At 39.8% G+C, this 9,482-nt stretch overlaps 1 long non-coding RNA gene across 1 annotated transcript; it reads right to left on the reverse strand.

Moving 5' to 3' along the window:
• Positions 1-7,452: 7,452 nt before the first annotated feature.
• Positions 7,453-9,231, reverse strand: LOC139717673 (uncharacterized). Its single transcript, XR_011709994.1, has 3 exons — positions 9,147-9,231; positions 8,444-8,514; positions 7,453-7,502 (listed from the first exon to the last, which is right to left on the reverse strand). It is a non-coding gene; the product is annotated as an uncharacterized lncRNA (long non-coding RNA).
• Positions 9,232-9,482: the final 251 nt, after the last annotated feature.

Consider the following 9,482-nt stretch of genomic DNA (forward strand, 5'->3'; position numbering starts at 1 on the left):
TCCAATATAGTGTACATACCCAAGTCTCACAGTGCAATAAAGTGCATTCAGCCTTGACAATGGCCATGTTTTTATAGCATTCATGATCTGCTTTATCCATCTGCCATATCATTGATATTATACTAATAATCCACAGTTGAGAGTGCATTATTTGAAATGCAACGCACTCAAGGGTATTTACAATGGTGAAACATGCACAAGGTGCTGCCGAGTGCATGTTGCATAGCATTGTGAATTCCAGAGAGTGAGAGCTGCATCTCTACTAACAGCAAAAATTTAAACCTGTGCATTTGTTATATAAAATGGGTCTATAAAGAACAACATTTTTTATGTACCTTTATGGGTGAATACCGTTAGCTACATGTAAACAAGATGTCCATTCCAACACTCCAACACAAACTTTAAGTTGTTCACAGAAATGAGTGATTGAGAGCGTGCTAAAGTTCGCATTGTGACGTCAGTGAGCGTGCAGTTATGCTTTCAAGTGCTGTGCCATACAATAATACACCTGCTGTTAAGCTCTTTCATTGCACATTTTGGGAACACTTGTGCATGTTGAAATTAAAAGAAAGAGTACACTTTGAGTATGACTCATTTTAGCTCTTCTGTTTGGCTACATTGCTGAACCCATTTTGTACAATTTTTTCATTGTATTCGAGCACCTCTTCAGTGTATCAAAAGTTGGATATTGTGGTTGAAAAAAGGTTACATAACCATAAATTATAATCAGACATTTTAAAGAGAGATAATTTCAAGAACACAAATCATGACACACACTTGATAGGTACACCATCACCACAATTTTATTGGGTAGAGTATATATTCACAGATGGTCAATGCATTGATGAAACCACTGAAACAGTACATTTATGTACATTTCATTGAATAATACACGAGATACAAAATGTATACTATACATTCATATGCATTACGAATGAGACACATCTGATATTTGTACACGGTATATTGGGTATTAAAGGCATTTCACCCCCAGTAAATTAGTACTGTAATTGTACAAGATGGTTATGAAATCAACTCAACCTTTTTTCATATGTACAGAATATAAAAACTATTAAAAAAATAATCACAACCATAGATTACAAAATACAAACTGACGCAACTGGTAATGCTACACTTGAATGTATGGTTTTATGAGGCAAAATATGGCTATATGTAATGAAAACTGTTTGGCTTACAGTAAGATCAAGGAGGTTCGAGAGATGGAGTTACAACTGACTATAATTATTCAATCAGCTGTCCGTTTTCTATGGATGGACAAAAGAATTCCACAGGTGCATTTGTGCCTTTGATGTTCGATGCTTGAAGCCGCCATCTTTCTGAGCAATCTGAAGATTCATTTTTAACGCTAACATAATATCGGGTATGTGCTGCTCGTTTATATATCAAATACAATGAAATTTCACCTAATGATAAAGCATATAAAACAAAAGTCAATTCCGTTCGAAAATATGTGCAAAAGTGTAAATCTGAGCTGTATTTTGTGAAAGTGTTTGAAATTTTACCCTCATGTAAAGCCGGTTTTATCACTTTTCGTATTTCCGTGAAATGAAACTAATATGGTATCATCTTCAAGTATAGTTCTTTATAAATTGATATGTCAGATTAGCATACAGACACATACAGTCATGTAATTTTGATATCTATTTCAGCAATATTTGAGCAATTTCATTCACGCACCCCCGTGCCTTTACCATTGTCTACCGCCCATCGTTTGTAAGTAGGGATAGCGAAAAGTAATTACCATCACAAGTGAAAGACCTATCTTCCTTGGAAAGTGGCTGGTGATTATGCAATGAGACACGAGTCAATTGTCTTCGCACCTGAGTGGCAGATCCAGTTTGACACATACTTCAAATATTTTTGAGTGGCGGCTTCGAGCATGGGATCAAAGCGAATAAGACTGTTGTGACTCCATTTCTCGAACCTCCTTGGTAAGATCATGTTGCTCCCTATGGACCTCCTCTGTATCATCACGTTGCCTGGTAACATAGAGCCACACCCAATTAAACTGTGATAATTATTCTTCTTTCCAGGCTTGGATGGGAATGAAACCCAAGTGTATAATACACATGGATTGAGTGAATACAGCAATACATGTATTACCGGTATTCGAACACATCAGCTTGAAGATAATCCGACAACCGATTCAAAAGTTATGAATTTTTGGAAGTTTGGTGCAGTCATTGCTGGTTGAGAAGACTGCAACACTTTATATGATGTCATGTTTGGAAAACACATCAAGAAAATATGAAGAAAATTCAACATATTCTGACTATTTTAGCTCAATGATTGCTTTTCATAGAAATTTTGCAAAATTTCCTTTGGTTTTATCTTGATATCATATTACGTGGCGTAACAAATTGTAATAGCCTTCTCATCGAACAACGGCTGCACTGAAACTTTAAGAATTCATAACGTTTCAAAGGTTTATCAGATTTTCCTCGAACTTTGCCGATGTGTTCTACTACCCAATATTGCTACATTCACTCAATCAATGTAAAGATTTTGGTGTTCATTGCCCTCTAATTACATTCACACTACTCAGAGACACAATATGCATGGTATGTTCGACTATGCAAGTCGGTAATTGTAAGCCGAAAACATCACAAAACAGTGGTGTCTTTTTAAATGTAATTCTGGGATGATATCAGAGATGTGATGTACATTACACACACTTGAGGCAATTGCTAATGATAACACTGATAGATAGATATCACCAAGCAAGTTCTACAGTGTGACGTTTTGTATTTTTAAAAATCCAAGACAGAGAAAAGAAAGGGAAATGTGAGAACAGGAGGTAAAAGAGAGAAAGAGAAAAAGGAAAAATTAAGGAAAGAAGCAGAAGCAGAAAAGATGGGCATATTAGTAGAAAAATGTGTAACAAAAAGAAAGAAAGGGAATAGGACAAAAATTATGTATATATGCATGTGTATGTATATAATACATTTCTATATACATATAGACTGTTGTTTTGATTCTGCTCCACCCCTAACCAAAGTCTTTTGCTTTAATACATTAATATGATACAAGGTGAACATCATGAATATGAAAAGATCATTTCGTGTTCTATAACTGGACAAGCGCATGTTGGGTATAATGTTGATACAAGTACAGAAGGTGCATGTACAAACATGCAAATCTCTCTGCAAAGTCAAGAATAACACATCGGAGGAAGAAAACAACATGGTTGAGGTCAGACAGCTTCCAAAATGACCACTGTACATGATTTATGGTGTTTGTGAGGTACTTATAGAACAAAGGTCTCTGGAGTTAGCAAATTGTAGTGCTAGTGCTATGAATACATAAATGGACATGATATGAGGTACTTACTGTATACAACAGAAGTATCTAGAGCGCACAAATTACTGTATAAGCTGTTATTTTTTGCGTGGTTTTAATTTTCGCGAATCACACATGGGCCGCAAATTTAACAACACACGAAAATGTCACTGTGCGCTAAGGTAGTTGTAGTGCGCTTCTGAAGATCTCTGCATCAGTTCGCGAAAACAGCATCTCTCGAAAATGTCTGTGATCCTCTCATTCGCGAAAATATCTGTACGCGAAAATAACAGCGTATACAGTATACTACTCTACAAATATGCTCACGAGACAAGGGAAATACCTTTGCCTACACACTTGGTGTATTTACAAACACAAGAGTTCACATAGAGAGAGATATACGTACATTTATATACATTGTATATATTGTATATATCGTAAATATTTACTTCACCGATATCGAGCTCCGCTCTGATTTGGTCATTATAGATTCTTAAACAATGCCACTAACCCACTGATATGGACAGCATGTAAATGCCACGAAAATGTTACAATTGATTTGTGGTCGCAGCTACTCGGCTAAACACCGGAGGCTTCCCACAGAACTGAACGCAATGCTGACTAGCTCGACATGTTTTGCCCGTAATATATCATAGTAAGAACTCTGTGCTGCTTTTGCAGTTATATGTACATTGTATATGTCTCTTTATCGCAGAGGCATGAAAGCAAAGGCATGAAAACATGAAGTGCTTGAAATGAAAAGCAATACTGTAAAACAATATTTTCGTGGCATGAAATTTTCACGAACTGGAGAGACGGCCTTTTTCAGAGCATGAAATTTTCACGAGTTGAGCACTTCTAAAACAGCGCAAGGCCGCACAGAAGCTAAAAACAGTGGTGCTGTTTTATCAACTCACCAACAGTGCCAGGGGCACCGATAGTGGCAATGTTAGTGCTTCTTGCGTGCGCACTGAGTGCATGCGCTGTTGTTGTCTCCCAAGTAAACCTACATCGCCCGAAATTGACCCGAGAACTACAAATAATTGAGAATGTGGCAGGTTGCAGGAGACGTAGATTTTAGCCAATAGGCGTCTCGTACTGAGTGCGCGAATGCTTGCTTTATAGTGCGCGAACCTTTGTTACAAGTGTGCGTTAACATGTTTACCACTATGACTCAGCGTAGATTTCGCCTAACTTTAAGGCTAAATTCACTAACAGCGCCGTAACAGCGCACATGTCTAACTGCGCTCTAACAGCGCTTTCTGTGCGGTCATGGTGCTCATGCTGTTAGTGGCTGATTTGTTAGTGACTTGATAGCGCTAACAAACCTCCCACTAACAGCGTTTCTGTGTGGCCGGTACAGACCTTTTGCTTGCATTTTAATTTTGTGAATCTTATCTCTTCAAAATTTGCAAAATCAAAACACACACAAACATTCCTCGTTTTACAGTAATTATGAAACACACATCTTTTTATAAAGAAGTAACAAGGTTCATTAATCTGCATAGACAAACTGGGCACGACTAGTAAAAATAACAACTTAGTGGGATAATCAAATGGGTGATCGCAGTGCTCTGATCACTCTCAACATAACAAGGTGCAACAGCAGCTGGCACTGACTGCCTTTACTATGGGATGCCATAGCTACGTAAAAAACGATTACTGTATTTGACTAGTGTCCTCATAATCCTTGTAGAATCTAGAATCCATCTCGTGATATTTTGCTGGGGGTGGCATATTTTTTCCGAATAAACATGATTTCAGTGATTTGGCAGTTTATTTCAAGCTCATACTCACTTGTGGAAGTGTCAATTATGATATAAGAGATAATAGAGGCTAAATATAAAAGGTGTCACACACCACACACACACGCACACACACACAAACTGACATACATTCATACATTTACCCCTCACATTCTTCATTTTTCAGGACAGTAACAGTAACATTACAGTGGAAACTCGGTATAATGATATCCTTGTAACCAAGACAATTTGTTCTTCATATAAGATATTGTTATAACCGTAATCAATAAACAATAAAGGAAATATATTCATTGGGACTAGAGAAATTTGTTTGTTACATCAGGTATTTGTTTCCACTGTAAAAACAAATAAACAGTCTGGCCGAGAATATTTACAAAGACTCACTGGTTGCATAATGGACAATATAACAAAAGAGTTGCTTACATACCAGAAAGAAACCATTCAGTATAGAGGTCAGGGCATCTACATGCATTGCTGTAGAGAGACCTTTTCTGGGTAGATCCCCACATAGGTCTTATAACCACAAAAACGTTGTTTGAATACTTTACGATCACTCACGCATTAACAGCAGTTCGATGAACAACCTCAGAGCAGAGATAAAACAAAGAGCGAGATGCTCTGCATGCAGATCACCACACATAGAGGAGGAAAAGAGAATCTTGTACTATGATGTTCATGGCTACATGCTTCAAGCAATCAAGTGAACAAGGGCAAGAGCATCTCAAAATTGAACAGAAATATTGGGAAACCACACGTGACAGGTATCTATAATACCCGCTAAAAATCGCCCCATCACTCAAAAGATCTGCTTGAGGATATAATACAAGTACTGCTTTTCCACTACTGTGCTAACGTCAGATGCCTGGGATGCTAAACGGACGCGGCACAAGCACGAGTCTGGAGCGAGTCCGGTGTGAGCTTAACGTAAATGTCCTGTGAGATGCTCCTGAGGTTGTGCCGTGTTTACCCACGAGAAGGGAACTCTACTCTGAACGGTTGTGGGGTAGACAAAGCACACACATCCAGTGACCTGCCCTGTCCTTGCTGATATCCGCACAAGGGCGCACTTTTAACTGTGGCCCCTCTCTCAAGGAGTCACATGCGGCCACTCGTTTCCATAGAAACGTACCATGCCAACCTCACGGCAGACAAACATGAGCTTTAGAAGGGTGTCTCAGTTCTACCTTTAGTATATGTCTGGCATGTTCTGTCGAAGGTTCTCTAGAGCTCTTGGGGTAAAGGGTACTGTATACACCATATATTTCGCGAGTCTAAATAATCACGAATCGAGACTTCCCGACGATTTCGCGAGTGGTCAAATTCGTGATCATTGAGTCCTGTACTGAACGGAGAAATGCGTACGCGTACGTCACATTCATATCAGGATCAGAGTCGATATTTTCGTGTGTTTTTAATTTCGCGAATAGCACCTGACTCGCGAAAATAAAAACCTCATGAAATATTCGGCATATACAGTACTCTAGGCGGGGTAACAGAGTCAAATGCTGCAGAGCCATGATTAAAAACAACAACATCATAATGCTATTATAAGTTAACAATGTCACTCACACACTTACCTTTCATTCTCTCTTATATACTAATTGAAACAACTGCATTAATTCTTTTCTCTCTCTCTCTCTCCCTCTCTCTCTCTCTCTCTCCCTCTCTCTCTCTCATTCTCTATCTATCCCTCTTTCCTCCCTCACTCTCAACTTCTGGACAACAATGGAATACAACTCGTAAGAAATGCTGTAATCATCTTGCACAAACGGAAAGTCCCTCGAAGAATGGAGTGTGCAATCACACACAGACAGTCTCTCTTTTCTCTCTCGCACGCTTTTTCTTTGTATCCTCCACTGCATGATATATTGATAGAGTAACGGGATGCAAACTGAATATATCATTGTATTTTACAAGTTTCCTTCCAAAGGAGTATGTAGACTGTCTTTACACCAGGAAACGAAGGCAGAGTTTTTCTGTCAATACACTCTTCAAACATGTGTTGCTTCTCCTCCGACCACATTGGTCCCAAGTCCCCACAATGTTTAATACCAGTTATCCAGAGGAAGCTCCGAAGGAAGCCTCCATCATTGTGACAAAAAAGGGCTCCCTCTAGAGGTGCTCACAATTTATGCATGACGCTCCCGGAGGATGACGGGTTGCCGCGGTGACGCCGACGTCTGTGACCGCCGACCGTGCGAGGAGAGGACGTTCTGCTGGTGGGGCGGTCTGGCCGGGCTCCGCTGTGGCGGCGGCGTTGCGGCCACGTTGGTGTTTGACAGGATGCCGAGGATGTATTCGCGCTCCGATTGGTTCTCCCTACAGTGTAGCAGCGCTGGGAGCTTTTTAATGATGGCAACATCGTAGACTGGTACAAACCTCAAGTTCACTTCACGGTTTGCCCGGTACTCTTTCCTCATCTCTACAAACAAAGCCCTTGAGAAGGCAAACAGAAAGAACAACACCAATCAATGCTTATGAGAGAAAATGGGACAAAAATTATGCAAATGACAACATATGTAATCAATGGTGACATTAGAGCGTAACACTGCTGAGTATAACATATGCAAGGGCTCAACACTAACATTTTTCTCTAGTGGCCCATTCAGGCCACAAAAATCTTTGAATCTGAACTTTTGGTGTCCTGAAAAAGATATCATCTGCCGAGAAAGATAAGGGCGTTGAGATAGCACTCACTAGTAAGACCATAGGTAATGGGAACTTTAATGCCCTTATCTTACACAACCGACAATACGTAGTAGCCTGAAATAAATGTAATGGTAATACAGTGTAATCATTTATGAATCTTAGATGCCAGATCAGGCCACCAAAAGATAACATTTCTTGAAATTTGGTGACCCAACACCAACATATATCTAGTGGACCCGGGTCATCAATCCACCGCTAATGTCAATCCATGTATCGTTGCGTGAGAATGATAAGGGCGTTAAGTTGCCACTATTAAAACCTATAGTGTTTGAGGCCATAACGCCCTTGTAGATCATAGATACATACTAAATTTGAATCAAATTGCTTAAATACTGTAGAAGTAGCTCGCTCCCCAAGGTTTTGGGATAATTGTGGTTTACATGGCAACGCTTTCTCCGACAAAAACACAAAAAGCATGTTTTGCACACATATCTACACCTCAATGATATCATGTACCCTAAGTTTCATCTAAATTGCTTCAAAACTGTACGAGTTCACGACGAAAGATTTGCAACAGACCGCCCGACCGACCACACGCTGACTCCCACTCCCCCTTATACACTTCGTGTACGCAGGGGTATGATAACAAGGTGGAGTCACATGCCCCTCACCTCCCCCTTCCCACCAAAATGGCTAAGAGGAGTCGACGCGTTATAAAGAAGACTTACCCATTTTTGGACTGTGGGTTCCTGATTTCCCTCTCGTACTCCGGTGTGTAGATCACAATCACCGATGTAACCTGGGGATCCAAACACGCAAGCACCCAAACCAATTTAAAGTCTACACGACTTGCAGTAATTACTTCTGCAAAGCAATTTAGAACAGTATCACTATAATCAGTGATCATGAGTCCTATAAAAATAAGAGCAACATCAGGAAAATGCACTGGAGTCTGAGGGAGTACAATTGTGGGTTTAGCTGTCAGTGGGCATTAATGCCCATATATGTAAAGAAGTGGCCTGGCAAGGGTTTCGAGCTATTGGCGATTCAACTCGATGTTTGACAATCGATTTTTATCAATTGTATATCTATGTTAAAAGATGAAAATGTTGGGCATTCTTTGACAATAGCTGGTAACTCATTCCTGCATTACACTCCAACATATCCAATTGTAGTTGTTAAAAACTGGATATCTGTAAAGATACTGACTTTGTTAATACTGTCAATCTGTTTTTCCTGCAGCGCACAAGAAATAAAACAAAACAAAAACAAAAATCATCAATTCTGAGCCCATCGATCAATACAGTACATTTGTACAGATATTGACTTTGTTATCATCAATCCTTTCAATACAGAGCACAAAAATTATGAAGCAGTAACTAAAAAAAAAAAAAATTATCAAATCTGAGCGCCGATTGATCGATACAGCACCTTGTCAAACACAGGGACCCAGTCGACAAGACAGTGAAGGGAGTGAGTCTGGAGACCAGCCCTGGTGAGGATCCCAACCAGCTTGGAGCTCAAGTGCTTGTCCTCGGCACTAGTGGACGACACCACCAGATATTCTCTCCCTGGTAGCACAGAACACATTGAAAACATGAGAGGGATGAAAGTGGCAATTTGCTGCGTTTTCACTCAAACACGAGGGGGGTGGGGGTGGGGGGGGGGGGTAGGTGGGGCAAACAAAGGACAATATTGAAGAAGGCAAATATCACAATTACAGGAGAATGAAACCAAATATCCATTTGGACTGAGCAAACACAGCAG

Source organism: Diadema antillarum, unplaced genomic scaffold, assembly GCF_040938485.1.
Source record: "Diadema antillarum isolate AM-2024a unplaced genomic scaffold, OU_Dant_1.0 scf00000080, whole genome shotgun sequence".
In the NCBI taxonomy this organism is placed as follows: Eukaryota; Metazoa; Echinodermata; class Echinoidea; order Diadematoida; family Diadematidae; genus Diadema; species Diadema antillarum.